The sequence below is a fragment of the Montipora capricornis genome, chromosome 7 (genome assembly GCF_036669925.1).
Source record: "Montipora capricornis isolate CH-2021 chromosome 7, ASM3666992v2, whole genome shotgun sequence".
NCBI classification, from domain to species: Eukaryota; Metazoa; Cnidaria; class Anthozoa; order Scleractinia; family Acroporidae; genus Montipora; species Montipora capricornis.
This window is the reverse complement of record NC_090889.1, coordinates 35,803,330-35,828,329: the sequence shown is the minus strand read 5'-3', so window position 1 is coordinate 35,828,329 and position 25,000 is coordinate 35,803,330. Positions and strand designations below refer to the sequence as shown.

The 25,000-nt window shown below is 38.1% G+C and overlaps 1 long non-coding RNA gene and 1 pseudogene across 1 annotated transcript in view; both read left to right on the top strand.

Annotated features, from left to right (window-relative positions):
• LOC138057062 (uncharacterized) overlaps window positions 1–25,000 on the top strand; it is a 553,865-nt gene that overhangs the window by 459,561 nt on the left and 69,304 nt on the right. The window lies entirely within an intron of this gene.
• Window positions 15,483–16,357, top strand: LOC138057621 (uncharacterized; annotated as a pseudogene).

Below are 25,000 nucleotides of genomic sequence, written 5' to 3'. Positions count from 1 at the left end.
CGGCGATGCCGCGAGTTCTATTGGAGCCCGGTCGACGCTTCTTCACAGACAAACGGAAAGCCTGTAGAAATTTTCCACAATTTTACGACACATAATTGTACGAAGCATAGAGACATATTGATACTATTTTTCTAGATTTACAAGCCTACTCGCGATCGATCAAATGGAAATACGAACTTAGCCAAGCCGAATCACATTGCATTTTCTTGAAGGTCGCTTTGGTACCTTAGATCATAATGCTATTATACTATTAGCCTCAAGTTACACCGCAAAGTCATTAGTCCATGCTAAGCATCAAAGTTGATTTTCGATCATAAAAGAATGGGAATTGGGAAAACGTCCGTGGTCAGGAGATAAGAAGTTAACGACGATGCTATAATGGTGAAAAAAAACAAAAACTAAAACAAAACAAACAAACAAACAGACAAAAAAAAAACAAAGTTTCAATTTACTGTTATTTACAGTGTTCCCAATTAGGCCCAGCACTAGTAGACTAATTATCACTCGTCATTTCAAATTGAAAGTAAAGTGCTGCGAGTTCAAACACGACTCTTTAATTGTGAAAAAAATCATAGGAGTATATGACAGAAACAAAAGGTTGTTATAAGTGTTATAATGGCAAGGATGTGTCAGATCACATGTAATGCTACAAGGAGACTTAAATAAAAATAATAACTAATAGAGCAGTTTTCATAAATTTGTGATAGCAATTTTAGAAAAAGACGTCTATGAGTCGTCGAAAATATATACTAGAAAACATGACAAAGGTCACCAAGGAATTAGAATGAAATAGTACTAATATGTTGAAGTGTATGTCACGAAGTAATGAAAACTGTTCCATAATAAGAAAATTTATTGTTTTGTTTATGAAATGAAGAAAAGATATCCATATTCGATATTGTCATGAACGATATTGATTTCTCTATTTCCCTCTTAATTGGATCATAGTTTTGGAAAGTAAACTTTATTTGGTAAGCAAGTAACAAGAACAGGTGTTGTAGTTACCGTGATTGTAATGTTGAAAATATACCGTGAATATATAAGACAGATTATCAGAAATATAAAATATAGAACAAATAACTAGAACAGAACAATAACAAAACAAATAGCTATAGAAGATGGCAAAGATGACAGCAATGCGCTATTTTGGACACAAAACTTGTCTATAAAAATGGTATGTAGTATTTAACATACTGACAGTGATATCATGTAGTTACTATCGTAATGCTGAAAATGAGTAAAACAGATTATCAGAAATATAAAATGTACTGAATATAGAACAAATATCACTTGAAGAATGGAATGTACAATAACAATAAAACGAACTGCCGTTGTCTCCCGGCAAATAGACACTGACTTTGTAAAGTACTGGGATGATGTGATGGCCAACAAACTTGACCGGGAAGCGGGTGATTGAGCGATATGGTTTCAGCATCAGGTATTTCACTATCATTTCGAGAGCATTTAACCTTCGATAAGTATATCATCGAAGATCAAACTCTCCATTGTCGAACGGGGTGGACTTGAGCACTTAACAAAGCTGAAAAACTCATAAACGAACACTGTCTTCCCCGATTCGCGAGAAATCTCACTAAACATTTCGTGAGCTTGATCAATATTCCCACAAATATGAAGCACTGGATTCTGCATTGTAAGTACAGTCGAAACTTAATTACCTCAATAAATGACATAATAGCTTTTTCGCAGCTTATTTTGGCAGCCTATATCATCCCATGATGCTTTGTTCAAACCACTGCGTCCAGTCGCGTCATCACCGATAAAAACTTACATCCATGCCGAAGCATTAAGATTCTCGTCAATATGAAAGTAGTGGGAGTGTCAAAATGAGTGTCGCTGCTCGCATCGCTCCCGGCAATAATTTGATATTGTGCTTTTTATGATAAGTTAGGTTAGTTTTATATTTTATAGATTTAATTGTATTATTTAATTCTTGTAATATGAAATGCGCATAGGTTTTTTAAACGAGCTTGTGTGAGTAAATAAATAATTGATTGATTGGATTGATTGATTGATTGAAACGGCTTGATTGATTGATTGATTGATTACATCAGGAATAATAACACACATGACTACACCAGAAACAAAGAATCAAAAAAAACTTTGCAACTTAACATACTTCCAGTCAATAACGACGGTGAATGAGCAAGCTCGCACTCACGAAATATCCGTCAGAGATAAATTGTGGCCGTGCATCTTCCAAGATCTTCGTATTGGTGAGGGTCACAGATAAAACAGTTAGCATTTTTCTTGTCATGTTAGGTCTGCGCCACAGGGTCCGCATTTTTGTAGATTCTCTCTCTGGAGTAGTGCTAATTCGCATAACTCGCATAACCACATGAAACTATATCAAAGAGGATTTTTTCGATTATCTCTGTCTTATGCACAGACAGGGGTAAATATCCACGAAGCTCGCATAGAAATAGACCGCAAGATAGATCCGTTTATTTTTGCCGCATATGCTAATTTTCGGTAACTTGACTTGACTTGCGGCCAATTTTTGTCGAACCACAGTCACAGTTGCAGCTTGTCTTGCCGAAAGGGAAATCGTGCAAATTGTAATTTTATAGTTACCGGTATTGAAGTTAGTTAAATCATGGCTGCCAGTAAAATTTGATCAAGAATTTTGTTGAAATGAGGGCAATCACGTTGACTTACAAATTAATTCCGCTTCTGTCAAGACGAACTCCGAAAACAAACCAAAAAATAAAATAAAATAAAATAAATAAATCACAGTACAACGAGAGCAGAGCAAGAGGACAGCAAGCAGTTCGTTTCCTTGTTTCGAGTGCGATTTGACACAAATAATCTCGAGTAAATTTTTCGGACGATAACAAAATGGACCTCTTTTGCTTCAACGTTTTGTTTTCTAATTTCAGACCACATGACGTTACTCTAGGGAGCAGTTTCTTTCAAATGTCGCCTTTTGCACGTGCAGATGTATGCATAACCGTTAAGAAAAAAACAAAAGGAAAACTTCCTTGGGAGCATCACGTGGTCTGAAATGGAAAACCAAACCTACAAGCAAAAGAGTTCCAAGTCCGTATGGCTTGTAGGAGTTATTATACATGACAAAAAAAAAAAAAAAAGAGGAAGAATTTTGACAGCGTATGCACTCTTTAATTTTCTATGAAGTTCTTTAAACTGATTTGTTAAGACAGATTAACACCTTTGCTAAATCCATATTTTTACTGAGAGAAAATATCAGCCAAAAGTCATTTAACTGTAAGCTTGGAAACGTGTGAAGAATTCATTTGCAATTTACACTCGTATTACAGCTAAAATTTGCCCAGTGTTACGCGCTAAACGTACTCGTTTTTAACCAGTCATGAGTGAGTATTTTTTCATGTATGTTTAATATTAAATTATAAGTTTGAGACTTAAATAAAGTGATAGTTTGCTATTGTTAGTGTTAATATGAGAAACCAGCTTCTAATAACTGGTTAATTTGATTTCAAAACGATCTAACTTTAACATAGGTTTTGGTTGACTTGCACGTGAAGTGTGGTACATACTGATCCTCTTATATTGGACTTGAACTGTATGAAACAAGTGAAATTAAATTTGTTAAATCCATCTGTTTATTGCGCCGGTCATGATATGCCTTGTTGACTGTTCCCTGCTTAATGAGCCCTCTATCTTCTATCTTTGTTGCTTCCATTTGCAAATATGTTTCCTTTGTGTCTTTGCCGGTTCGTGTCACGCTTATTTTCTGTTAGTTTTTGCATGTTTCGCGCATTGTTTATATCAAAAGTTAAGCGACCGCTCTGTTGTTTAGTCCATTTAAAAGCCATGAACGTTTCACCGTAAGTATATCAGCTCTTTAGTCTTTTGGTTTTGTTTGTATTAACTCTCTCATAAATTTCTTTCCGTTTCGTCTATTGTTTTAACATGTTCTTTTTTCGTCTTTTGGCAACCACATTTCTATTACATTTAAAGAATTTGTTAGTTTACGGCGCGTTGCAGCTTAATTATGAATACGGAATCTGTGCGTTAGCAGGAGTTTCCGAATTCATATACATCCACGCATCGTAAATATTCATAAATTTATCTCTTTCAAAGTTTATGCTGTTCACTGTGATTTTACGAATAAGGAGCGACTTTTTAAAACATGCAACTGAAAACCAATGCCGTAAAATATTTCTTCAGTAATAACAAACTAGGAAACCTAAGGTAAAAACGTTAGAAACGGATGACGCTTCGACATTTAAATAACGTCGTTATCAATTCACCAAGCAGTAAGAGATCCCGGGTACGAATGTATCAAATCTAGATAGAACAACAGTTCATTGAAAGGGAAACATGACGTCCAATCATCCATATTTTACGATAAAAACAACATTCAGCGTTTGCAACCAGGCTATGACGAGATACTTATATTTATTTGCGTAGGCTTTGAAAAGGCAGCGATACGGAGGGTGCTTTCTAATTTCAGAGTTCGTATGTTCAACAATGCGCTGGTGAAGGTGTGGAGTTGTCTACCCAACATTACACGCCTCACTAAAAATAAGTAAACCAGGCATTGTTGATTCGCGGTTGGAGGCAATGATTTTGTGGTTTTGACTAACTTCCCTTCCATTAGAGTAATTATCACTAAATACAGCAGTGGTTTTCAATTGAGTGTCGTAAAACAGTAAAGACTTTGACCAATTACAGCGGCAGATGCAAACATTGAAATGAACCAATCCAAATTCGTAGCAATTCCATACAATTCGCTCAAAGCGCGGGAAAAATCGCGCGTGCAAGTCACGCCGTGGGTTTCCTTTCATTGCATGGTTGATAAACTAGCGTGAGATGTTTACACCAATCACCAAGCGCAGCAATTGTGATGGCGTAATTACTTTCGACAGTCATTTGAAAACTGCTTTAAGCACTCCTCGTTCAAAGATATGCCTGATGACGAATTGATTAAAGCAAAATTCAGTCGTCTGATGTTAACTGCCCGTTGTTTTGTTCCAAATTCAGGGGGCAGACAACTCTGCATGATCAACAGGTTATGGATGTTAACTTAGTCTCTTCTGTTGGGGATACTGAAAGAGCCACGGAGCATACTTGCACCGCGGGGGAGATAAGTCTGTGGAATCCGATAATAAGGAGGCAAGTGACAACTGACCAACTGGTGTATACTAAAACAGTGCATAGCGTTAAAGGCGTGCTCTGATTTGCTACTCAAACTTCGAACATCCTTTGATATTCATCTTCGAGCAACTCGCGCGGGATTTGCGACCGAACATATTGTAATCGTTGCAGAAATAAATGAGTTAAAATCATATTTTTGTGCAATATTATCTCATTGTTTTAGTATACACTAGAAAAGGAGTTCATCAAGGGGAGCCTCTATTTCCACTAATTCCTTGAGTAAACCCTTTCCCGAGTAAATTTGTCTTTTAGGAACAGGTTTTTCTAGACAGAAGTATCATATTTCCCTTCACGCTTAGATAGCTAGGCTCTGTTTTGATTGGCTTTTACCACAATAGTCGTGCCGAACCTCCCAAGGGAGGCGTTATAGAAATAAATCTACTCGTTAAAGGGTTGACTCTGAGCCCAAGAATGGGAGATAAAGGCTCCACTTGATGATCTCCTGACTAAAACAACGCAGTATTCACCTCAGTGTCGGTGGCCGCTTCTGGGCTCGGTTAATATCCACCGCTATAGCCACTTCCATTTCGGAGAATAGTTGTTTATTATCACGTGCTTTCTATATTAATCTGCGTTTAGTTTTGTAGAAGTTTGAAAAGTTGTACAGGCTTTCTCAATGGTCATGATCTATTAGAGAATTGACACAATGGATCCTTTCCAGCAGGCGACCACATGGCACAAAAACCGTCATACTAGAGAGCAAATGGGGGAACTAACACAAAGTAACTTAATTTAAATTCCCTTTGTTTTAGATGTCCCAGTGCGCAATTTCCTCTTGAGTGTGGCACCGGGTTTTTGTACCATGTGATCGCCATCTGCAAAGGGCCCATTTCACCCTGTTTATTGAATAATGGAAGGAGATCACATTTTCCGATTCGACAGTTTAATTAGGGAGTCGATCCAACGATGACGTCGTCCCCAATTGGGGGGAACATAAGTTCTGCACGCTATGCACCGCTTTTTGTTTTCATTTTAGTGCGTTTCACTATTTAAAAGAGGCATCTTTAGGATTGAATATGTGCCATTCCAAGAGCGAGTTTAACCGCTGACCGCTTGGGCATCAGGCTACTGTGCGGAAGGTCGAGGGATCAAAACTCCAGCCGACCAACTCCCAGGGACTTTAAATAACTGAGGAGAAAGTGCAGCCTTTGTGATGACATCTGCAAATGGTTAGACTTTCTAGTTCTCTCGGATAGGGACGATAAACCGTAGGCCCAGTCTCACAACCCTTCAATGTTCATAACCCATCGGGACGCAAAAAAAATAACCCATACTATATTTGCAACGAGTAATGCATGGATTCCCCGGTATTGTGGTCTGTCCCCTATGGTATAGCAAGAGGGCCACAAGTTGGGAAATTGTAAAAGGTAAATTGCGTCTCCCTCTCTAAATAAAGTTATCATATCGTATCGTATCGAATGATCTTCGCTGAAGATGGAGCGTTCTCTCTCCAAACCCAACTTGTGCTCCTCCAATCTGAAGGGAAAAACGTCAAACACCAGTCCCCAGTTTATCAAATGATGGATAGCGCAAACCGCCGGATAAATCACTATTCAGCCGGTGGATAAAGCATCCCGAAACCAGTTGCATTATCCAATGGATAGTGATTTATCCGGTGGACAGTTGTTATCCGCCTTTTTGAACAACTGGTTCAGGTTTGTGAGCACGCGAGACGTGGCACCGCCAGACAAATCCACGTTTTCACTAAAACCGGTGGGTAACTAAATCAATTAGGAGCATAAACCCCGCCTTCTCCCCAAGGCATCATCGAGAAATGCATCTCAACAGGATTGTTTTTGGTGGCCTTTTACTAATCGTGGAAATTTTCCTGTTAGGTCCACTCCTCAGACAGCTTATCTGAAATGGGGATGTCCAAATGCCACCAATTTTACTTTCACAATAACCCAGGTTTCTCAACATATGGTAAACGAAACACCAATCTTTACTGATGCAGTGTACAATTATCCGCAACGAAGGATGATGGCCATAAGAATTTACCCCAAGGGCGTGGGCAGTGGAAAACGCACCCACGTGGCACTTTTCATTCATATGATACAAGGAGAGTACGACAGTGTCCTAAATTGGCCCTTTTCTGGTACAATCACTGTTAGCGTCCTAGATCAGAGTGGTCCCGGAGGTCGCGACGAAATCAGTCGGATAATACAAGCGATGCCACATCTGTCAGCCTTCCAAAAGCCTCGTAATGCAATTTCCTGCACCGGGTATGGCTTTCAAAAGTTTGCTCCAATCGAGGAGTTTTTTGGTCCTCCAGTTGTGAAAGACGATAAATTGTTCTTGAAAATAGAATTTTCAGGTTGTGCCTAAGAAGATGCAAATATCTGTGAAAACATTATATTTGTACCGCTTAAAAATTAATGCTCAAATAATAAGAATACATGACTTGCAACTAGTCCCAAAAGACAAGCAATGACGTCATGTACAATTGCTGGTGGACGATCTTTCGTATTCGTCCACCGACATGGTGGTGATGAAATGTGAAAAAAGCACCTACTGATTAATACATTTCTGGGGTGTTTAGATAGCGTGTAGTGGATGGCTCATCCTTGATTTAGTTACAATAGTAGAATGTGCTAGACACCGCTTTCCTTTTTAAGTCCATATTGGACCGTTCCATTTGGTTAATTTAATAGACACTACCCATCGGCTAAAACTACTTAAGTAATATGATCATTTTAAGTATATTTGTTTAACGCATTATTAAGGTGTAGATTTGTAGGATAGTATTTAACTTGGGCCTTTTTTGATATTTTGCCCAGAAAGAACGATTTTTTAAACATAGTTTTAGTTTTTGGTCATTTAGTTGGCCGGTGAAATTTTGATAAGGATTACAAATTTTCTGGTATTTTTTCAGTAAAGATTTTACTAAACTGTTTAGTGTTGAACCAAATGTCGAGAGTGTTTAAAAAGGTTCTTTGATATGATTAAAGTGAAGAAAATGCTGAAAATTGGAACTGATTATTATAATAGTTCCATACAAAATCGGTTCAATATTCCCTTCTTTCATAAAAAAAAGAATAGCAACACCGCCATCGAAGAGGTGATTTACGTGGTTAGGGAGTGGACCTACCGGGAAATTTTCTTTCAAGATGGCAAGGTAGGGGAGCCTATAACTCCACTTGAAACCCAACTAAGGATCAAGTTCATGATGCACGACCGTAGTCAACTTAGCGGATGACAAGGAAGGATCCTGGAGGGATACAAGTTTGACAAGTTTCAAACTTCGTGCAACAACTCCCAACAACACGCAACAACATGTAACAGGGTGTACAAACGGACGCAACATGTAACACCCAACGATGTTGGGAGTTGTTGGCCTACAATTTTGAGTCCGTAACTGCAAGGGGCGTTGCACAGATACTGAGATTCTCAACGAATGAATAAAATCTTTTTTTTTGTTCATGCCCGTTCTTTTTGCGCTTTGGATGTCCTTTTTGGTAGTTTGATCAAAGAACATTTTTGCATTGTTACTCACGATGTACTATGTGCGAGCGTATGGTTATCAGGTGATTATCGGGTCGCACAAACGCTCGTGTGCGTTGCACTGTTTACGTGACTGTATTGCGATCATAATCTGACAAATACCGCCACTATCGCGACACTTCCAGGCTGCACAAACAAATCGAAGTGAATTTGTACATCATCTGTCTTATGTAGAGACAGGGTACGTAAATTCTCATTTACGATGTTTCATATAATAAACGTTTCGAGTACAAATATACCTAAAGATAGATCAATGTTTTTCACATATCATAGCCAATTTTTGTAACTTGACTTTTGAGCAACTTCTTCCGCCGAGTGCAAAATTATGACTGACAGGCAGAAAACATCAAATTTGAAAGGACTTTTTGCTTTATCTTTCATGTTGATTATTTCGCCATTTCTTATTTTTAAATTTCAAAGGCTGGCTTTTCCATCCTCTTCTTCTTTGGGTGCTGTTTGCATGAGATTCCGGTGGGCTGTACAGGTTTTTTTCGAAAAATACCGTGACACAGAAATTTGCCTAGTGCGCAAGGAGCCAGTGCGAACGGTCCGTGTATTTATGCACAGGAGCTTCTAAAAATAAAAAAAAAGACACGAGATAGGGTTGACTCAGAGGGTCACATGTATTGTTGGTTTATATATCTGTGGTTGATCCAAGCGGCCGGAAGTGATCACTTGACAGGTCGCAAACGTCAAGTACTAATGACGTCAACCACAAAAACAATGAATAGCGCAACTATCTCGGAATTGTTCCGCAGTGGGCGTAGATTGACCTATATTGCGCTCTATGATATTCGCAAACAATCAATCAAATTTAAGCCCGAACGCGCATTCGTCTTCACAAGGATGTATATAAAACGGAGCGGAACCCATACCTTTGAGTACTCGATTCGAGGAGAGCGAGGAGCACCAGTATCTCTGACCCTACTGTGAAGCCCGTCAGAGCTAGAAAATCTATGGTCAGATTTGAACTATCTTCAAACAAACAATCAGGACGTTCAACGGATTCGTAAAATTTCAACATTCCAAGAATTATCCATAAGAGAATATGGCCAGATTATACAGGTAGGAGTTTTTATTCTTGTGGTACACGTTTCAGTTAAATGCAGGCCTTTCGATTTTACAGGTTGTCGGCTTTCAACTGCTGTGGATCTATTTTTTTAAAAATATGCGGTCCGGCTAAAAGGTTTCTGTCGGTCCGCTTACTTAACTGCACGTGTGCAGTGTTAAATGTTTTGTGCCAGTCGTTCCGAGGAAATGAGGTGGTGAGTAGTTTCTTTTTTGACGCATCGGTAGCAGCTGTTTATGGCGCGTAAATGGTTGATACGACATCACTTATTGTTATGAGGTGCTTGGATCGCACCTCACAACTCACAACTCACAAGGCAGTGACATTTGTAGCCTGAGCTGGCGGTATTGTTGGCGCGAGAGGCAAATTAACGAGCGGCGAAGCCGCGTGGAGAATGGGAATGGGCGCCTATTCTCTGCCTGGCTTATTCCTCTCACGCCAACAATACGGAGTTTAAGAGCTAGGACGCGACGGTAACAAAAACGTGATTAAAAACTGCAAGTTTAGATTTTTTAATCGCTTCGTCATTACGTCGGTTTGTCTAACTTTTTAAAAACTAGCGGAACTTCCCATGAACTAAATTAGGACGGTGCGGTATTGAAGCTACGACAGAATCCATATTCGCTGTCTTGTGTTCATGTTCTCCGTAAAACTTGAGAATAGACCTTTTCGGCTCGTACATTTGTTTTCCCAATACGGATCATGTGATAATAATCAGGAGGCTTGGTCCTTTGTTTTGTTCATTAAAAAGAGTGCATGCAGGCATATTCATGCTTGCATGCCCTCATGCCCTCATTTTCGTTGCCGTCGCGTCGTAGATCTTAAACTTCCTAATACCACCTGCTACGCAGGTTATGACATTTGTCAACTGTTCTTTCAAATATCATCACAATTCCCTTATTATTGGAAACTTCTATTCAGATATTTTAATGAATCAAGAGGAAAGATTCCTGGATGCTTTAATTTTGGGTAAAGCAATCTAGTTTATAAAGAAGCTGTGTTGCTGCTTCGGTGGGGAAGTGAAACACAGAAATGGGTTTAATTAATCAACTGAGTTGATATGGTTAATTGACTACCTTAACTGAGGAAATCGAAAGCTGACGTTTCAAGCTTTAGCCAGTGATTTCGCATTTTCTGCTTCAATTTGTAAAAGTAATTCTTTCAATTATTTTATAAGTCACACCTGAAAGTATTTGCCAGCAAAAGTTCATTAAGCTGAGAATCTTGTGACTTTCAAAAAACAATTATCGAAATTAAACCTTTCTCTTGATGACTTCTGTAAATGTCCTTTCTGTTTATTATGACTCACGAATATATGAATAGATTTTAATTACTTAGAGTATTCAGTGTTGTATTTTATATGTTTTTAGATTTTTATGCTCATTACGTCATTCGCAATTTGTAAATATGTATAAAATTATTATTTCTACTATTGTACACATACAGTTATTCCTTTTAACTAATATTCCCTTGTATTTTTTTTTTTTTTCGATTTTGTCTTTTTCACGAGAGCGTTCCAGTAACGGAATTACGACTCCTAAGTCCTAAACTATGTCTATGTCTATGTCTATGTCTATGTCTATGTCTATGTCTATGTCTATGTCTATGTCTATGTCTATGTCTATGTCTATGTCTATGTCTATGTCTATGTTTATGTCTATGACTGCAAAAGACATCGATTACAACCAGTAGTTTTACCGCAGCGGAGAGATTTCGGTTTACTACTTGCATTATAGTTCTTCAGCCATCTACGACAGGATAGACGAAGCTAGATCGATCCAAACGAGAGTTACTGAGTCTTCCTTTTCTAATCTCATGAAGCGCATCTAGTTTTCCTTTCTTGTTTCTTGTACTTCACATTAGTGCACTGGCGATGAATTAAATATCAACACAGCGGCTCTTTTAACCAGGTTCTATAGCTAAAACCACTCTCCAAAATCCCCGTATATTCCATAGCTTTCTCTGATCTGACGGATCATTGCTCCACGGCATCCATCTGAACGCCCTTTTGTGAAGTGTAAATTAATTCTACTAAAATCACGAGAACTCAGACAACGTAATACACTCTCTTCACTTTTCCTTTTTCTTTTCTTTTTTCACGTCTAATTTTGGAGCTGAGGCTGAACGTTTCTAAATATTTTTGGAACAGAGTGAGAAAGGAAGAGTTATGTTGGGAAAACAACCGCTGTTCGAAGTTAACCGAGAAACGATTAGGTAATTTGACATAACACTGGTGTGAATGAGTGGCATTCTTGGGATTGTTTTGCAGTTAGAGACTCCAAAGTAATCAACCAATTAGAAAAGTTATTAACAGTGAGGGGATTCCCCAGACGAGTAACCAGCGATCACTGAGGCGCTTTCTTCTCACATATTTCTGCTTTCACGGCCGTCATGTGGAGAAAAAGGACATTGTTTTGACTTGCTCCCTAAAGGAGTGGCCGATCGCAGTTTACCTGTTTCGATGTCCTGTCAACAACTTTGGACCTGATGCAAATTTCATTCGATATCTCCGAGTTTTTTCTTTTTTCCTTTTCTTTTTTTTTTTTGCAAATTTGTTTTCTTCACCGCTTGAGCAGTTTCCATTCCATGACCACGTGTCTTTTCTATTTTACGGTTCCTCTGATTTATTTATCTTGATCATAGTAATGGCGCAGGAAATATACTCTTGTGATGGAATTGGGAAACATATTTTATTTTGAAGTATTGCTGTACTTTTTACCAACGACCGGATTTTTTCAACAATCGATTTAACTACACTTTGGAGGTAGTACAGCTGATAAATAATAAAAATATATAAATAGAGCGGTTTTCAATTGAGTGTCGAAAGTCACGGTAATTAGATAATTACTTTGGTTTTATTACGATTACTTCACTCAGTGATTGGTTCAAAGTTCTCGCGCCATTTTTTCAACCAATCAGAAGTGAAACCAAAACCAATTGTGGCCCACGCGTGCACATTTTCCCACGCTTTGTGTCGGCTACGTGAAATTACTTCGAGTTTTTATTGATTCGCCGGATTGTCACAGTCCTTTTTGATTGGCCAACGTAATTACTTTTGTTTTGGTTTTACGATACTCAATTGAAACTCGCTCTAAATAAATAAATAAATAAATAAATAAATAACGTACTCAGCTGACAAGAAAACCCCAAACCAAGAAAGTGCTACGGTGAATGCAGAAAAGCGACTCCTACCTGTGCTCGACCATCAACACTCAACAAACAATCAACGATCATGGCTGATATTATGAGTCACGAGTTAGTAGTGACTAGGCTTTTGTCAGTATATTTTAGTTATTTACGTGTTTTATTGTTTCAATTGTTTAAATTGTATATTTGCGGTAAGTCGCTGTTACACACAAACAACTCCGGCCATAACCGCAATCGGTCGAGACGGAGGCCTTACACCTACCTTTACACACCGGATACAACACAGACGATTTAAAAACATATTATTATATAGATATTGATGAAATACCAGGATTTCTCAGTTTACTAAAAAATCATATCTTCACCGCGCGCAGTGAACATATCATTTTTATCTTTCACATGTGAGGATATAGGTGTATCCGGTGTGTAAAGGTGTAAGGCCTACCGATTGCGTTTATGCGGGAGTTGTTTGTGTGTAACAGCGACGTAATCAAACCGCAAATATGCAATTTAAACAATTAAAACAATAAAGCACGAAAATAACTACAATATACTGGATTCGTTAACGATTTTTAATTTAACAACAACCTCTATTTGTACTCGGGATTACATATATTTGCAATGGATCACTAAACAGCGGCTTAGTCAAACCGCAAATGGGCAATTTAAACAATTAAAACAACAACCCACCAATATTACAGAAAATAACTAGAATATAATTCGTTATCGTCTATTAACTTCTTCTTTCATATAATTAAAGGGATATATAAAGGAAGCCAAACCAATACCCTTAAGGTGACTAGTGTCGAGTAGCCAAGATGCGCAACGTGTCGCGCTATAGCTGAGTTGTGGGACCTCTCAGAGCTCAAAATTCTATCGCAAGATTTGAACTATGTTCAAACAGAAAATCAAGACGTTCAACCGATTCTTAAAATTAAGAGCATTTGAAGAATCATCCGTAGGGAGAATATGGACAGATTTTACGGGTAGGAGTTTTTATTCTCGTGGTACACATTCCAGTTAAATACAGGCCTTTAGATGGTCCACTTGTGTGGATCCCATATTTTAAATATGCACTCTGGCGTAAACTTTTCTGTCGGTCTGCGTACTTGTTTTCCGAACTGTGCGTGTGTCAGTTGTGTTGTGTCAGTAGAGTGCAAGTAGTGGTGTGTATGTGTTACTGACACTAAATTTTCAGCCACATACGACAGAAGTATAGATGAAGCTCGATTGGTCCAAGCGAACGTTTTACTTAATCCCATAAAATAAAAATTCAAGGAATCCGGATAAGTTACTTGCAGTACGGAGATTCCTCTGTTGAGTGACATTCCTTTATATTTCCGTGTCTATGGCCTTCGTGTGAAGACAACTGTTTTTCGCCCCGTTGACAAAAGGACGATGGCAGGATACCCGTTTAGACGTCCTGTCAACTCCTTTTGACCCAATGCAAGTATTTTCATATGAAATATCTGGTTTTGAAAATCCATTTTCTTTACCGCTTGAGCAGTTTCCGTTCGATGACCACAAGTGTCTTTTCTAGTTTACAGTTCCTCTGAATCTTCGTGGTCATAATACTTAATGGCAAGGGGAGTATTCTCTTTTTATGAGATTGAGAAGAAATATTTATATTCTGTTGATTTCGGGTGATGCTCTGCTAACAAGAAAACCCCGGAGCTAAGTAGTAATTGCTACTGTGACTCCTACCTTTTAAAGTGCCCCTGTGACCAAAAACATAAATTCTTATTTTTTTCAGTATGGATTTTAAAACTATGTTAACTGAACACTAAACCACCAATGTTTTAAGCCTTGACGTGAAAGGCTCAGTAGTTTAAGAATGCAATGTGTGTGTACACCGCAGAATTAATATGCAGAACGGGAGTTTTGGTCTTTCAGACTTTAAAAAACTCGCGTTAACGTTTGCATATATAATAAGGTGCATTCACACGCTGAAATTGTAAGCTATTAAGCCTTTGACGTCATTTTTCCCTGGATCCAACGCTCTGACGTTCAATTGGTCAGTTTTGAACGTGAGTAATGGCGGACCGTGAAATCCAAAACCTACTCTGAAAGTAGACGGCCTTTGCATAAAAATCAAAGCTCAAAATTTTGTCAGTCCCGTGTTCAGCAAGCACACTTTCAAAATCTGAAGAAAAAAAAGAAAGTGTTTTTTTTCTTATCACAGGGGCACTTCAACGAGCTCGACGAACGCGCATTAACAACGATCGCCAAACCGAAAATCTTACACGACATCACCTGTTCAGCACTAAGATAAACTCCTTAAGGGCGCTCATCCTTGAAGTTCTGATGTAACAACGACCGATTGCTTGTATCCTCTTGTTTGCTGCCTGTTCTAATGCAGAATATCAATCTATTTCGTTCCACGTTCATATTAGCCATGAGTGTAAAGGCTCATCCAGGTCTCCGTATCGCAAATCGTTAGTTTGTCCATAGTTAGTAGAGGGACTGGTTATGAAAGTCGGCAATCTTCAAAGACCAATGTCTTTGTTTTGATTTTTGTCTAGTCACGTGATCTCGACAGTGCACACATTCAAACGGCTTCGGTCGAGTAGTTTCTTGTGGTGCGATATTTGTTAGAAATATAAAAGTTATGCCAGGGGCTAATTGCGCAGTATTTGGCTGTGGTTCGTGCCGAAGAACCAAGGGAATTGGTATTTGAAAGGTGCCTGTGGCAAAAGATGAAGCTAATAGAAAATGGCGAGACGAATGGTTTGGTGAGATAAAAAACACAAGAAAAATGGATCAGAGCTTCAGGGAACAGTTGAAAAGCGATAGAATATATACCTGTGAGAAAAAACTTGCGCCTGAAGATATCGAAACATGTAAGTACGTGTCTATATTGTCTCGTTAAATTTTCTTTGAGTTAGTTTTTACCGGTCAGTGTTGTTGTTGTTTGAAGTTCGGTCTGAGAGTGGATATGGTTTTGGTTCTGAAAGTTTGACAATTTTATACTTTCTTTGATAGATCACTCTGCAAAAAGGACCAAAAAGAAGCCCAAATTTGCAGCTTTGCCTATTATGAATATGCCTAGGAAAAGCCATGAAACAAGCAAGCCTTCACCACGTCCCGAACGTTCGGTTGTAAAATGTAAGGAGGCGAATTTACCACACAGCTGCTACAAAGGATTTTCAGAGCTCTGTTCGGGAGTTAAAAGCCTAAAGATCTTTGACGACAGAATTCTGCTTAAGAAAATGGTGGATCCGTACGTACTGCCACATCTTGAAATTGTTATGGATGAGAGTCGTGGCTTTACTGTGAGAGTTTTGGCGTTCCTAGTTACCTGAAGATCATCCTTTGTACCTGTATTATTGTAGAACAGTTCGAAAAATTACTGTATCTAACTTACTAAGGCAATTGGAGGGGTACAAGTTGTGTGATGGAGTCTCTACAATGGAACTCAATGGTAAATTGCATCATCATGTAATATCATTGAGTCATGACACGTTTGGAGGAGAGGAGCACTGAGCAGTTTCCACATAAGGGATTCTAAGTTGTTGCCCGGTTTATTTTGTTTATGAGTATCAAGAACAGGGACTTAGCTGCCTTCAAGCCATAGATTAAGCCCTGGCTAAACAGGAATTTGATGCAAAAATAAGCACAATTTAGTCGTAGGTGACTAAAAAAAATTTCTATAACTACTGATTCGTCTGTGGAGTTCTGACTCTAAACGCTACGACCTTCACACTGACGGTGAACTAGCAGTCAACCGCGCATGTGCGTGTTGTTTTGGTGTACTTTTGGATGTTTCCAATAAATTTTACAACGATCCTCATTCGCGGCTCGAAAAATATCCACAACTAGCCACCTCCACTTCCGCGAATAGTTGTTAACTGACGCTAAAATATCATCCTCTCAGTGCTAATAAATTACAGCATTCCTTTTTGCAAAAGAACTCGTTCTTTCCTGTTTCATTTTTTTGGGATAACTTTGTAAAAATGGAACATTTGAACAAGGTCAGCGATCAACTTTGCAAATTACTACAAAAAGGGCGGACATCAGGAAAATCAGTATTGCCAATAATAATCAAGGAGCACTAAATACACACCTTCAGTTTAAACAAGCCTCTTTCATTAGTCTAAACCCGCTTGTTTTGAATTTGCGCTATATAAATACACACCTGTTACCTGTTACCTATCCTCCGCGTGCCAGGTGGCACATAGGGCCTCCACAGAAGCTTTCCATGTCTGTCTGTCTACCGCAACGCCCCGCACCTTTTCCCACGAACCCCATCCTCCTTCTTTCATCTCCCTCTCAACGGTCCTTGTCCACGTTGTCTTTGGTCTCCCCCTCTTTCTTTTTCCCTCCGGTCTCCAATTTAACGCCGTCCTTGTATCACTCGCTCTGTCCTGCCTTAGAATGTGGCCAATGAACTTCCATCTTCTTCTCTTTACTTCCTGACTCACTGGTGACATTTCCGCTCTGGCTAGTAACTCATTGGTGGTGATGTGATCTTGCCAACGTATGTTGTGAATCTTCCGGAGGCATTTGTTTTGAAACACGTTGAGAACGTGTTCATCGCTCTTGGTCATTTAAATAAACATTATTATTATTATTATTATGATTATTATGTTTATGATTATTATGATTATGATTATTATGATTATGATGATTATTATTATGATTATGATGATTATTATTATTGATCTTTTAATTAACCTCCTAGGCTTAAGTTAAATCTGAGGCACATTTTTCTTAAGCGTGACAAAGGCAGTTCCTTCTTCCCTGGCAACATATTTATCACGACAAAAAAAAATAAAGTATTGAAGTGGTTTCGCATTTCTCTCAGCGTGAGTTTAAGGCGACATTAAGTGCTAAAAAGGCAGTTTCCAGGGTGTCCAAAAGGCACACGTCGATCATATAAAGGCGTCAAAAGAGATCATCTCTTACAGTTACTAATTTGCATAATTAGGCTCAGTGTGGTAACGGTAAGCAAGGGAGAAAGCTCTAATGTTCTAATCAAGACGAAGACTCTTGGTGTGATTAAAACAACCAATCAGACAAAAGTCACGCAAGGTGTGTTTACGAAACGTCCTCCAAGTATAGTCCTAGCGCAAGGAATTTTCTCCGGAAGCAATGGATCTCAAAATCGTGATTGTTGTCGCAGTAAACAAAGGCCCAAATTAAATGATTTATATGTGATTAAATGTATAACTTGTCACCAGTAGCTCCTGACTTAAAGAGTTCCCTGGTATTGTTGCGTCGTACTAGTGCACTAGAGCCTGAAACCACGAAGGAGAACTAACAACGCATATAAAGCGGATCGATCAATTCTTCAATTTCTTCTCCTTACCAAGAGTTTGTCCATCTTTCGCACAATGTACGGAATTTACTATACTGCCGATGGTTAGGCTGAATATTTATTAAAAAAAAAAAAAAAAAGAAAAAAGAAAGAAAAAACAGAAACCCTTGAGGGCTTCCCCATTGACGAGTAAAATCGTCTGGTGTTAGACAGAGTAAAATCTCCTGGCGTTAGACAGAATAAAATCTGTAAGTAGCAATTTGCATTTCTGGCGGTGAAAGGGTTAACGGAAGCGTGTTCGCAATCTCCCCTCAGAACAGGCGAGTAAGAAAGAACATTAACTCTAGTTTCCGGTCCTTCAGTTGTCAGTGTTATCAAAACAAGCCATTTCAGCGACCCTCAATGACCCTTTTGGATAATGTGTTGTAAGTAGTTGTGATATAATTGATAGCCACGATTCTGGCACGTGTTTCTTCGGCCTATCCATTAAAGTTTTCCGTATCCCACAGCGCCCGATACCTTGGTCAAAAGTTGACAGTAAGATCTTATATCATGGAACGTTCTTGACATTAGCAAAGAAACCTTTTTTAGATTACTTGGTTTACCAAAATTGCTATACTTCAGGAAATGCCAACTTAAAAATATTACGTCTCCGACTTCAGTGACCCTACACGGTTGGCTAAGTCTTTTCTTGTCGGTTGCGATTTCCCATACATTAGCGAACCAAGAAGGGTTTGCCTTGGAAGTGAGGCACGCGACTGAGTTCCATATTCCGCCATGGGCTAAATTTAGAAAGTGCTTCGGTTAGCAATTTACTCTTTTCATTGGGCCAATCAGATGGTAGTTAAGCTTCAAATTACCATTTTACTTTCTCAGCCGGAAGTTATATATACAATTTATTGGGACTCACGAAGAAACGTAAACAAGAGTTTTAACCATTTCATGCGGAATACAAGAGCATTGATTGCAGATCATTGAGAGTATGGCCAGATTCACGAGGTAGGAACTTCGCATTTTCGTGCGCCCTTTCACAATGAACTAAATTCAGACCTAAGGTATTACGGATGGCCAAATTTTTATTCTTCAACTTTTAAACTCAATCAGAGCGCAAGACATCCTAATCGTGGCACAAAGGGAAACATTTTAAGAATGGCTGCCTGTGAGAATCGAGATTCGGCCGTCAACGGCCATTTTGGTGGATCGCTTATATTTTGCCTAAATATATCCTTTAGTAAACTAGTTTTAAAAATCATATTTGCAAGTTCCAGCGATTTTTAATTTTAAGAAATTCTGCGAAAATTTGAAAACGCGGTTAAGTGCGGTTGTCTGTTTCAGACAAATTGTACAAAATTTGCTGCGAGATCCAAGCAACGATGAAGTCTTAAATTGAAATTAATTGGCTCCAAACTTAACACAAAACAAGAACAGCCATTCTTATCCATTTCTACTTCGATACTTTTTACGGACAATTCAAAATTGGGATTTTTTAAGCTCTTTAAAGAATATCCTTAAAGGCCGCATAACACATGGTCGAGGAAAACGGGTGATGAATATTTAACGCGATAGCAATGTACCTGGTATCTCATTCTCAAACTTTTTTACTTCATATTCTTTTTCAAACATTATTCGTTTCCAGTGCAAAGTTTTATGCTCGAACTCGGAAATCTTCCGTCCGAAAATTTCAGAAACATTTGTAGCCTAAGCGAGCTAAATGACGCGAAAATTGGTAAAATTCATATAGATGCATTGAACTATGATAGAGTTCACCGTTCAATGCTTTCATATGAAAATAATTTATTTTTCTTACCAACGTTTGTCATGCCATTCGGTGACGTAACGTCGAGTGGCCCATTCGCATAATTTGCGATTTTTCATAACCACGCGACAAAAACGCGAAGATCATTTTGTCGATCATCCCTCTTGTCCATGCACTGAGACGTAAATTCCGATCGGCGAGGTTCGAATAGCAATAGACTTCAAGATTTATCACTTTACTTTTTCGCATTTGTTAATTTTCGTAACTTGACTTGTGGACAAATGATTTTTGCTGAATCACAGTGGCAGATGCACAGCAAAAAAAAGCATTTTTGATAATGAGTAAAGTTGACTCACTTTATGAGTAGAGTAAGCATTTTACTCAATATCTTGAGTTAGATTACTCACAACATGAGTTAGACTTTTTACTCAACATAGTGAGTTTAAGAAACTCAATATTCTGAGTAAACTAGGTGTAACTCGAATTTACTCAAACATGTGAGTAAATTCTTACTCACTGACTAAGTGTTTTTCGCTCATTGCGCAAAACTTTGTGTACATTTTTTTACTAAACACACCGAGTAAATTATTATTAGTAATTATTTTGAGTAATTTGACTGTAAGTCAAACGAGGGAGTAAAAATACACACAGAGCGAAACTCGGCTGTTTTGCGGTCGTCAAGATATAACATGACTCCAAAAGGAAGTTTGACTGAGATCTAACGTTTTACATTAATGGGTGCAGGTTAAATCATGATTCTTATACATTTTCGCTTTCTAGTTACTGTTTTCTAATTACCCGCTTCAATTATAAATTATTTGATAAAAATTGAATTAATTTGTTATATAAATAAGTTATAAATGAACTGACGAGTAAATAAATTAGCAGAAGATAATTCTAGTCAGCTAAAAATTACCGATTCTATCTGCTATGAAAACAATGCCACCATACACTACAATGTCCCTCTCCTCAACGAAGAGTTTAAGCTAAGCCGCTCAGGACACTTAATCCCATTGTTACGTATGTATTTATTAATATTTACAGAGTACGCAAGAACCGTGCGACTGATTCCGACGATGGATGGCATGATTCATGAGAAGAGGTTTTACAATGTACATTCTAAATTTATTCACTAATCGCACGCGTGATTGAAATCTTGAAGTATGAATTTCTTGCACATTTTTTAATATACATGTATTAGTGGACTCGGAGAAGACAAAAAAATTATCAACCCTCTCTGCATGGCCCTTATCATCGCTTGAATTTACAACGAGAGAGAATTCTTTGTTGCAACTATTTGCCTTGGCCATAAGACATACATACAATCTATGTTAGGACTTGGTTGAGAAACATTGCTTTAAGGTAAATTCAGGTGATAAGGCTGAGCTGTTTTTCTATAGAAAAAGGGTAGCTTGCAGCTTATATCAATCGAGGTGAAATGCGGGATCGCTCTCTTGAGGCACTCAGTTGCTCCAGTTTGTGTGCCTGACACTGATGCTTGGGAACAAACTCATGGCGCTTACATGTCATCATTTTTAGAATTTGGGAATTTCGAATATTGGCCCATCGATATCTCGAAAACTAGTCAAATTACGCCTAAATCGTCAGTGACACGTTTCGTCTCAAGTGCCAGTATCTAGTACTAATTTAAAACTCTTCAAAAGTCCATAACATAAGTGGGATCATTTACCTTAATTAGAAGGAAACAAACAGATAAACACTTCTCAACACTTCGGCATGGTCACCTACCAAATTCGGTTGCAGAAAAATACCTCCTATAGTGCATAAGGCAGCCTGAAAGCACCTCAATCTCACTTACGGATAGCTCTGTTATCAAAGGCTGATATCTGTCCAAGAAGACTGCAGTTCCATCTATTTTTACGAAACTGAAATTTGCATTCATCTGCGCCTTTTTGGTAACCTTCTCTTATGCAATTGATAAGTCTGGGGTGTTCTTCGCACATATTTTTCTGTTTAAGAGACAGTCCAGGTATGCGGCTACAAATCATGCTTGGTCTAATTTCGGCGGCGACTGCCGACACAACACTGTCAGAATGTTAAGAGATAAATTACTGATTGAATTATAGGCAGAAAAGAGCATGGGAGCGAGAACAAGAAGACCCACTCACAAAAACCTAATTTATTCGCCTCCATCAGGTGATTTGCAAGACCAGTTGCAAGTATGAGGCCCACTATTACTATGGCCTGATGGATTTCCATTTTTAAACACAGCCTCGCTTCTTTATCGAAAGGAAGACACAGATCCTTGAAGTTATAAATCCTGGTTTATTGCTAAGTCGTTCACGGTTATTGGTCCAAATAACAATTTAACCGTAACATGCCGAACAATTGTATGTATATTAGGTTTTAAATATTTCAATGTTTCTTCATCTGGCAGGAAAAGCGGCTTTTCGAAACTTATTAAACGCCTCTTGTCTCAAGAATTCAGTTTTTTGAGCCAGCCTTTGCAAAGTTTGTTTCTTAAACCAAGCAGAGGGCTCACAAAATGGAGAGTGCTCATGGGTGCTTGTTCTCATTAAAAAACTGCGATAAGATAGTGATGATTTAACAGAAGATTATTGAGGCGACCAAAATTTTATTAAATCATTTTTCAGACAAAATAATAACGTATGGGAGCTTCTCAGGGGTATCTAAGAAACAAACATCTATGTCATTGTTGTTAAATTCCGGTAAATCTCTTCTTTTTGATGTGCCGGTAGCTATGTGTTAGTGAACAAACCTTTTTGGCTTTGAACTTAAGCGACAGGACATACGGGGCAGACTTCGAAAACTCCGGACCTATGCTTGTCTCGGATGCGTTTTCCGATGTTCCATTGATAAAATGTGGAAAGGAAATGCAATATCTTTTATGATTCTATCTGGACCCATACTGATGTCAAAATCTGGTCAAATTATTAAGATTCAAAGGGGTGGCTTTGGAAAATCATGGCATTAGATGTTTGCAAACATATGCTTAAGTCTGTTGACGCTTAAATCGTTTGTTTGGTAATATGTCTGGATTTTATCTACGACATCCAGCTGCATTAAGTATCCTTTATTTGTTCCATAGGATGGCGCGAGTAACAGAATCATAGTGTATATTACGTCAGAGATGAGAATGCTCTATTGTTCGGGGCATTTTTGTACACGAAATGTAAATCTTGTAGTTACTACTCTCAGGCACGGTTTTAAGAAACTGTCAAGGAACTGTTGGATAGAGAGAGACAGAGAGAAACACCCTGTACTGAGAAGGGGAGTGAATTCAGATATACATATTGTTAATTTGAATCAGTAAAGCTTTGAAGACGACACGTGCGTGAACTTAAAAGAGGCAAATGCAGTTGAACCGGCAATGCTCATTTCTCTCTTTCTTTAAAAATCTTGCAAAGTTTTATTTATCAGATATTTCATTTTCATTTGTAGCAAATTTCCTTTTTTTTTTTTCGCCTGTAAATTTTCTGTCCTAAATACGATTGAAACAACTTATTAAAGGTAACATTTTGAAATATCCCTAAATAATATTTTCCAATGGCAAGATTGTTGCGTTTTATTCAATTTTTGTTAAGCAGCATTTTTCGGTTTAAAAAAGCTGCTTTTGGGTTTTGATGATTGCTTTACTATGACTCTGTTATTAACTGAAAGACTATGTAATATAAGTGATGCAGAGCGAGAGCCGTGATTCTACGAATAATAATAATAAAAAAAAAACATATTTTGAAAGGAAGATCATTGCAATGGACCAAACTTACAATTATCCTAAAAGACATTCAGGCTTGAAATGGTACTCGAACCCATGGCACTGGGAATCAGGTGTACGCTTCACTGTAGGTGAAAAAAAAAAAGTTAGAGACACAAAAAACTGATTTTTTGCGAAAAAATGCCCAACAGATAATGTTGAATTTTAAATATTTTAGAGAGTATTTTTAACATTATCTGGTGACGCTGAATGGGAAAATTTCACCGTCCCGTTCCTTCAGAAAAGACAACATATGTTGATTTTTTACCTTATCGTTGCCATGGTAACGTTATCTTGGAGGGAAATATAATGTGAGAAATCTACGATAGGTACCTATACCCTAGCAAAATTTCCTCTTGATATGATTACCTTAACTGTATCTAAGTACAGAATATGTTTATTTCTTTGAAAAAAGGAGAAACTATTTCGACCCTCCTTAAAAGCCATTAGCGTTTGTAAGTATCAGCTCTGTCTTCTTTTCGTTTATTTAGCCGTTTGTAATTCTCTGATCGATTTTTATCCGTTTCGTCCATTGTTTTAGCATGTACTTTTTCGTCTTTTAGCAATCGCATTTCTATTATATTAAAGATTTGGTTAATTTACGGCGCGCTGTAGTGATGAATTTTTGATTCGAATAATCTTAATTGTCAGAATCTGTGCGTTAACGCGAGTTTTCAAATTCATATACATAAACGCATCATAATCTTCATAAGTTTATCTGATTCAAATTTGAGGGGCGAATTTTTAAAACATTCGGAAGTGACAAAAAAATACCATGAAATATTTTTTGAGTAATAACAGATTAAGGTAAAAACGTTACAAAAGGACGACCGGGAAAGCATGTATCAATTCAATTCCAGATAAGGCAATAGTTAATTGAAAAGGAAATTTGGCGTTTAATGATCCATCTTTGGCGATAACAAGGCGAACAGGCTATGAGGAGACTTGTATTTCAATGGGCTTCGGAAAAAGGTGCTTTCCATTTTCAGAGTTCTTATAATTATGCTCAAAAATGTGCTGGTTAAGGTGTGAAGCTGTCAATTCAACATTATTCGCATCACTGAGAATAAGTAAATCACGCATTGATGAATCGCGGTCGGAGGCAGTGGTTTTGTGGCTTTCAATAACTTCGTTTTCATTAGAGTAATTAGGGATTTTAAGAAACCGCGACGGCTACGGGGACGAAAACGTCACTTTAAAATATACGTTTGAGCTCTTCTAAGTATTTCGGGATTATTCAATCTTGTTTGTATTGTACAGTATGTGCGAAGTGTGCTATAACTGGATTGGTACGGACGGATTAGAAGTAAAGAGCGAGACTGAAAGATTCACTGTAGTTTGTCCACGTTGTCGTCAAAACGTCAAATTAGGTAATTT